Source organism: Myotis lucifugus, unplaced genomic scaffold (genome assembly GCF_000147115.1).
Source record: "Myotis lucifugus unplaced genomic scaffold, Myoluc2.0 scaffold_4, whole genome shotgun sequence".
Taxonomy (NCBI): Eukaryota; Metazoa; Chordata; class Mammalia; order Chiroptera; family Vespertilionidae; genus Myotis; species Myotis lucifugus.
In genome coordinates this window covers 7,372,913-7,381,513 of record NW_005871052.1, presented here as the reverse complement: position 1 = coordinate 7,381,513, position 8,601 = coordinate 7,372,913, and the positions used below count along the sequence as shown (strand labels likewise).

The 8,601-nt window shown below is 39.0% G+C and overlaps 1 pseudogene; it reads right to left on the bottom strand.

The window, feature by feature from the left end:
* Nucleotides 1-219: 219 nt before the first annotated feature.
* LOC102424761 lies at nt 220-602 on the bottom strand (annotated as a pseudogene).
* Nucleotides 603-8,601: the final 7,999 nt, after the last annotated feature.

The following is an 8,601-nucleotide window of genomic DNA, read 5'->3' as shown; positions in this document are numbered from 1 at the left end:
CAAGGCATGCACTGGTACAACACAAACCTCTCCTGTCAGATGTAACTAGTCTAGCATCCAAACATTATGCACAATACCTAGGTAGCAGCAGCACACTGCACCCACTCCCACCTCGGTCCTGCTAATTTGTGTATGATATTTGGAGCATCCGGAGGAGTGTGAATAGTATCTGGAAGAAGATGGAGAAGGAAATAGCATGAGTGCCTGACTGGGAGGAGGTCAGCGGAAGTTGTGTAGGGCAAGCCTGAACATGTCATTGGTGCAAACCCAAGCATCGCTGATGTTCTTCAATAGGAACATCTGGTGGAACCCCATGATGGGGTCTTCATCAGCCTTAAGCTGGCCCACAGCCATGCTGAGGATGCAGCTGTCTGGCGTGGGCTGATGGTCCTGTGCCGTGATGCTGTGCTGGATTTTCTGGAATGGAAGGCTAGACAACTTCTCCACAATGGCAGCTTTACCCTGAATTGCTGTCCTTTCCACTTAAGGCGTGATGTGTCCATTTAAACTGTGCCTAGTTGGGTTCTGTCATTATCAAATAATTGGTAGTAATGTTGAATAAATCTGGATCCAATATGCTCCCAAATTGGCTTATCTCCCATTCTGGAGCATCCCACAGCCTCGTTGAAACCCGAGGGGCTGACACCATGGCAGCAGCAGAGGCAGCAACCAAGCGCGGTCTTTTTTTTTTTTCTATTTTAAGGACAGCAGCTGGTTTCAGTTTAATGATATATTAGTTAGCTTTGCTGTAATAACAAACAACCCTCGAATCTCCATGCCATTACCACAACAAGCATTTATTCCTCATTCATGTTACAATCGGTGGCTGCAGGCAGCTGCTACAGCTCTGCTCCACATGTCTTCCCATTCTGGTACCCAGGCTGAAGGAATAGTCCCAATCTGGGAAATATGTTCTCATGGCAGAGGGAAAAGAACATGAACCTTCCACACCATGGCTCTTCAGGAGAATACACTCCTCCCTGGGGGAAGGGGTGGACACTGCAAGAAGTCACATGGCTACAGGTAAGGACATATGAAACCCTCTAGATCAGTGATGGCGAACCTATGACACGCATGTCAGAGGTGACACGCGAACTCATTTTTTTGGTTGATTTTTCTTTGTTAAATGGCATTTAAATATATAAAATAAATATCAAAAATGTAAGTCTTTGTTTTACTATGGTTGCAAATATCAAAAAATTTCTATATGTGACACAGCACCAGAGTTAAGTTAGGATTTTTCAAAATGCAGACACGCCGAGCTCAAAAGGTTCGCCATCACTGCTCTAGTTACAACTTTATGACAATGACTCAACGTGCCAAAAGGTTTTTCAGTTTAAAAGGCACAAAATCCTAAAATGAAAAACTGGGGAAGAATGCAGAGTCCACTGTCCAAGTGTATCATAGTCCTCCATATTGCAAAGATCAGGAAAATTGGCAAACCTTTTAGGGGTTCTGGAGGATCCCAGATTGTAGGTGTTTACAGATACAGAAACAGGACCCAGTTTTCTTGGCCCCATCTTACCCAAAGGCATCTTCAGTATTCACACAGAGCAACCCTCCAGCTCATGAAATAACTGAAAGCCAGCCTCAGCTTTAGTCCCTTAAAATTACATGCATTGTTTGTATATATGCAGTTTGAGGGGTAGCTTCTCCAAAGCCTCTAACTCCACAAAGGTTCAGAACCAGGTCACTAGATCCTGAGTCAGTCCAGTGAGTTCCTTGGGTCAGTTGCTGTGGTAACTGCAATAGATGGTCCCTTCAGAGATGGAGGCTGGTAGTTAACACAGCTCAGAGTCCAAGGATGTTATGACCAAGGCACAGAGTTTTGTATCAAGAGAGGAGAGTGAAGACTAGCTGAGGCTCAGCACTTTGACCAGAGAGACTGCAGCTACGATAAGTCAGCAACTCTTCTCCACTTACAATGTGAGGAAAGACTGTGTCCAGGGTGACAGAAAGAAAGTGTTGGAGTCTAGGAGTATGTCCAGCTGATTCAAGTATACTGTATTCTAGGCAGAGGGTGATCTGGGAGGAGATCCAGGTGGCCTGGCTCTGCAGCCTGGCTCAGTCACTTTACCTGGTGCACCTTTCTCCCCCGGAGATAATTTCTACAAAAAGGAGAGGATCCCACACAAAAATGCTGGTGTCAGGGTTTTTACAAAGTATCTGGGATGCTGTTGCACCTGCAGCAGGGTGCTCTTAGGAGGCACCCAGTACAGTTCTGCCCTGTCCTCATCCTCAAAGTAGACCTCTAAATTATCAGGCCATTTTTCCCTGTATTAATATCTTACATTAGTATGGTACATTTCTTAAAATTAATGAACCTATTCTAATATGTTATTGCTAGCTAAAGTCCATACTTTATTTAGATTTCCTTAGTTTTTACATAATATCCTTTTTCTGTTCCAGGACCATCCAGGATGTCATATTACATTTAGTTGTCATGTTTTCTTAGGCTTCTTTTGCTTCTGACAGTTTCTCAAATTTTCCTTGTTTTTGATGACCTTGATTACTTAGAGGTAGTGGTCAGGTATTTCATAGCATGTTCCTAAATGGGGATTGTTTGATGGTTTTCTCATGATTACACTGGGGCCATGTGTTTTGGAGAGTGAGACAACGGAGAGGAAATGCTCTTCTCATCACATCAGAAAGGGGTACATACCATCAACAGGACTCATCACTAGTGATGTTAACCTTTATCACCTGGCCAAGGTGTGTTTGCCAAGTTTATCCACAATGAAGTTACTTTTTCCTCTGATCTATACTGTGCTTTTTGGAATCAAGTCCTTAAACCCAGTCTACACTTAGAATTATAGAGATTAAGCTCCACCTCCTGGGAGGGCAGGTACACAAACAAATGACTCAAAATTCAGTATCATGTTATTTATTTTGTTAGCATAATTGTTCTAGCTTTGCCCATTGAAATTTTTTGTTTGTTTGTTTGTTTTTCAGGTTTGCTCTTGTGTTTCCTTGACATGCTCCATTCTTTTTATTTTTTCACAAGTTTAACTTTTTAAAATTATCTCCTCCTCTTTTTCCTTTGCATTTGCTTGTTTCCTTTTTCATTTTTATTTTCCTTCTATTCCTATATTCCTTTACCTCTTTGTTCTCCTCTGTTAGCTTTCAATATTTTCTCCTTTTTTCTTTTTTCTTTTCACTTATGTTTTCAAAATAATTTTCTCCTTTTCCAACATTATTTTTAATCTTTTTTATTTTATTTTATTTTTAAATATATTTTATTGATTTTTTACAGAGAGGAAGGGAAGGAGATAGAGAGTGTTAGAAACATCGATGAGAGAGAAACATCGATCAGCTGCCTCCTGCACATCTCCCACTGGGGATGTGCCCGCAACCCAGGTACATGCCCTTGACCGGAATCGAACCCAGGACCCTTCAGTCCGCAGGCCAACGCTCTATCCACTGAGCCAAACCGGTTTTGGCGTAATCTTTTTTATTTTTATATAAAATTTTCTTTATTAAAATTTTAAATACATCCTACATGATGATGAGTTTATTGTTATTAGTAAAACAATGAAAAGATACAAAAAGAAAAATATACCCTGTTCCCGCTCTCTCAGCCTCACTACCAATATGTTTGATCCTCTACTGGTTTCCTAACACCGTTATCTAGTTTGTGCTTCCGCACAGGAATCATCAAAGGACTCTTTGTGGTAACTTCAGAGGGCCTGCTAGCTTCCTTGACAACTCTATTCCTCCAAAAGTCATAGTCATTAAACTGAAGATTGGATTGGCTGGAATGCCAAAGCAGTAATCAGACATTTAATGCCTTTCTTTAAAATCACTTTAGCTGACTATGACTAGGGGAGAAGTATTCTACAAAGTATTTCTCCAAGATCTTTTAGCTTGCTCCTAACATCAGGACAGTATGTATATGCATACATTCCCAAACTCTCTCATGGAGCTATTGGAATTCAGGAGTAAGACATGAGTGGGAGCTTAGGAAACTTGGGGAGAAAGGATTTGCCAGAAATGAGATATTCATGCAGATAGAAGGCACCAGGAAGACACCAGAAGGCTTATAATTCAAAATCAAGAGCAGAGATGGCTTATTTGAAGGCACCATTCTGTCTTCACTCTTTCATCTTATTTCCCTTCTGTCCACATATATTTTCTGGGAAGTTGGCATTTAAAGTCTAGCCCCATGTATAGCCATGCTGGCAGATGAAGCTGGGCCCCCAAATTCCTTTGTGTGTGTTTTTTTCACTCCAGCTTCCCTGAGTGGAAATGGAAATAGTAATCCTATCGCTTTTCCTAACAAGTCCTGACCAGTTCAGCAGTTAATATGTTATTTCAGGCATAATCTTCCATGGGAGCTAGGGGTGAGGGAGAGAAGAATAAGGTAATTTAAATGACCTCTCGAGCCTCTTTCTGATAGTGTGACTCAGTCATCTGAGGGCTTCTGCAGTTGTCATCAATTGCGGTTGACCCCTTAGCAGACTCTGTGAGCCAAGACACAACTGAATCACTCTTGGAGCTGAAAAGAAGAGAGAACATCATTCTAGATCAGTGGTTCTCAACCTTCCTAATGCCGCGACCCTTTAATACAGTTCCTCATGTTGTGGTGACCCCCAATTTCATTGTTACAAATTGAACATAATTAAAGCATAGTGATTAATCACAAAAACAATATGTAATTATATATGTGTTTTCCAATGGTCTTGGGCGACCCCTGTGAAAGGGTCGTTCGACCCCCAAAGGGGTCGCGACCCACAGGTTGAGAACCACTGTTCTAGATCCTACCAAAGGCTTCTACTGCTCCCTTTCATTATCATGCCATATAATAAGAAGGGAAGTCAGAACCTGGAGAGTATTATGCTAATGGAATAAGCCAGAGAAAGACAAGTATCACATGATCTCACTCATATGTAGAATCTAATGAACAAAATAAACTGATGAACAAAATAGATCCAGAGAAATAGAAGCATGGAAAAGACTGCAGAGAATCTCAGAAGGAAGGCAGGGGTGGATGGATGGGAAGAGATCAGCCAAAGAACTTCCATGCATAGATGCATAACCCATGGACACAGACACTAGGGTGGTGAAGGCTTGGAGGTATGGAGGGAGTATAAGGGGTCAATGGGGAGAAAAAGGGGACATATGTAATACTAAATATTTTAAATGAATAAATAAATTAACAAACAAAAAGAAGAGAAGCCAGAGATAATTCCATTAAAAACAAAAACATGTATGTTCATAGCAACACAATTTACAATGGCTAAAATTTGTAAACAGCCTAAGTGCCCATCAGCAGATGAGTGGATTAGAAAACTGTGGTACATCTACACAATGGAACTGTGTAAAAAAGAAGGAATTCCTACCATTTGCAGCAGCATGGATGGAACTGTAGAGGATTATGCTAAGCGAAACAAACCAGTCAGAGAAAGATAAATATCACATGATCTCACTCATTTGTGGACTATAATAAACAACATAAACTGGTGAACAAAAATAGAACCAGAGTCATAGAAGCATCGAACAGACTATCCAACCTATGAGGGAAGGCAGGGGGTGAGTGGGTAAGAGATCAACCAAAGGACTTGTATGTATGCATATGAGCATAACCAATGGGCACAGACAGTAGTGGGGTGAGAGCATGTGCTGGGGGGTGGGGGTAGCAGGGAGAGTCAATGTGGGGAAAAAAGAGACTTATGTAATACTTTAAACAATAAATAATTTTTTAAAAAGACAAAACAAAACAAAACAAAACAACATGCCTTATCTTTTCATGCAAGGGAACTCTTCCAACTCACCCCGATTTGTAATGGTGTTCTCAGTCTAGGGCCAGCAGTGGGCAAACTACGGCCCACGGGCCAGATCCGGCCCGTTTGAAATGAATAAAACTAAAAAAAAAAAAAAAGACCGTACCCTTTTATGTAATGATGTTTACTTTGAATTTATATTAGTTCACACAAACACTCCATCCATGCTTTTGTTCCGGCCCTCCGGTCCAGTTTAAGAACCCATTGTGGCCCTCGAGTCAAAAAGTTTGCCCACCCCTGGTCTAGGGCCCTGACCTGGAACACAGTTTGCTAAATGGTAGAGATCCACTACACAGCGTCAGAAAGCTGCCCTTCCTGTCTTTTGTTTTCCACTCTATATCAGTCAAGGTCTGATATTGGCACTGGGACTTGAGATCATGTGACTTTATATGTCATAAACATAGTATTAATTTTCATCAGGAAAAATAAATGGTTAATGGAAATTATACACTTAGGGTAACAAGAGGGACAGAGTTTTACCATAGAGCAAAGCATCAGTGTTTGATTTTTCCAGAATTCTTAATCTGATTCTGAGGTCAGTAGTAACTAGTTTAATGGAAAATACAAATACATGAAGTGAAGACTTTGACCCAGGGCCTAGAAACAGAAGAACCCACTAGTTCAAAAACACAGTGGCTTTAAATAATCTGCATGTTGGAGGCCTTTTCAACAATGTGGCTGTAATCTATACAGTTGAGCAAACCAGCTCTGGGAGGTAATGCAAAAGGGGGAAGGTAATACTGGAATGTGTGAGTGAGGTAATATAAAAAGAAGTTCCACAAGAATGATGGAGTTTCTGTTTTGTCCTATCCTTGCCTAAGGCAGGAAAAAAAATCACTGTTTACAAAAAGTAAATTCATGAGAGGGACAATAGAAAGGTCTCCAACTAAATATCAGCTTCTTTAGGACCAGACATTTCACTGTTCATATTAATCCATTTCTTTAGTTTAAGAAATGTGAACTCTCTGAACTGCCCCTGGGGATAAAAAAAAAGTACATTCAATCCCTAACACCATAAATTCTAAAAAAGGTGGAAAGGGCAGGCCAGAATTGAAGACTGACCTCTGTAATATGAAATACTTGCTTCAAGTGAACTAAGACTTACTGAGCAGGCAGCGACTTTAGAGATCTTTTAATTCACCTTAAAACAAGTATAAAAAGCAGTTTCCCAAACAAACAGTTAGAAATGAGGGTTTTTTTTAAGTTTCTCCTAATAATTCATTATTAATGTATAGGAACACAATGGATTTCTATACATTTATATTTTATCTTGAAACTTTACTGATTTCATTTATCAGTTCTAATAGTGTTTTGGTGCAGTACCTAGAATTTTCTAAATATAGTCATGTCATCTTCAAGTAGTGACAGTCTTACTTCTTTTCCAATTGAAATGCCTTTTATTTCTTTCTCTTATCTTCTGTGGCTAGAACAATCAATACTATATTGAATAAAACTGGTGAGAGTGGGCATCCTTATCTTGTTCCTGATCCATCATATTGAGTATGATGTTAGCTGTGGGTCTGTCACATATAGTATGTATTATGTTAAGAAATGTTCCCTCTATACCCATTTTATTAAAAGTTTTTATCATAAATCAATGCTAATTTTATTTTTTATTAAGGTATTACATATGTGTCCTTATCGCCCAATGCTAAATTTATTTTGTAAAATGTTTTTTTCTGCATCTATTGAGGTGATCAACATCACTCACCTCATGAAAATGCAAATCAAAACCACAATGGGATATCACCTCACACCTGTCAGTATGGTTATTATCGAAAAGTCAACAAATAACAAATGCCAGTGAGGATGTGGAGGAAAGAGAGCTCTAACACACTGTTCGTGGGACTGTAAATTAGTGCAGACACTATGGAAAAGAGTATAATGATTCCTCAAAAAATTAAAAATAAAACTACCTTATAACCCAGCAAATCCACTTCTGGGTATTTATCCAAAGAAAATGAAAACACTAATTTGAAAATATATACCCATTCCTATGTTTATTGCAGCATTATTTACAATAGCCAAAATATGGAAGCAGCATAGGTGTCCATCAATAGATGGATGAATAGCAGAGAATGAAATTTTGTCATTTGCAACAACATGAATGGACCTAAAGGGTATTATGCTAAGTAAAATAAATAAGACAGAGAGAGACAAATACCATATAATTTCACTTATATATGAAATCTAAAAAATAAAACAAATGAACAAACAAAACAAAAAAACAGACTCAGAGAAAAAGAGAACAAACTAATGGTTGCTAGAAGGGAAGGGTGGGTGAAAAAGGTGGAGGGAAATAAGAGGTAAAAACTTCCAGTTATAAAATAAATAAGCCTTAAAGATGTAGTGTACAGCACAGGGAATATAGTCAATAATATTGCAATAACTTTGCACAGTGATAGAGAGTTACTAGAGTCAGTGTGGTGGTCACATTATAAGGAATATAAATGTTGAATCACTATGCTTTACACCTGAAACTAATATATTATTATATGCCAACTATACTTTAATTTTTAAAATTAATGAAAAAACTGAGGCCAAGGATTTAGACTTGGAAAAGAGAGAGGTTATATGTTCAATAGAAGGGTTGAACTAAGAAAATACTTTTATTTTTAAGGGGGTAGGTATACAAACTTGAAGGGAATAGACAAGATTGTACTGAGAAACATGAAGGGGCACAGGCCAGATCTAGGCTAGTATATGCAGCAAGAGGGTGTTGAGATAAAAAATTAATATATAATTTTTGATGGAGTCTTTAGGGTTTTCTATGTACAGTATCATGTCATCTGCAAATAAGGACAGTTTTACTTCTTCTTTT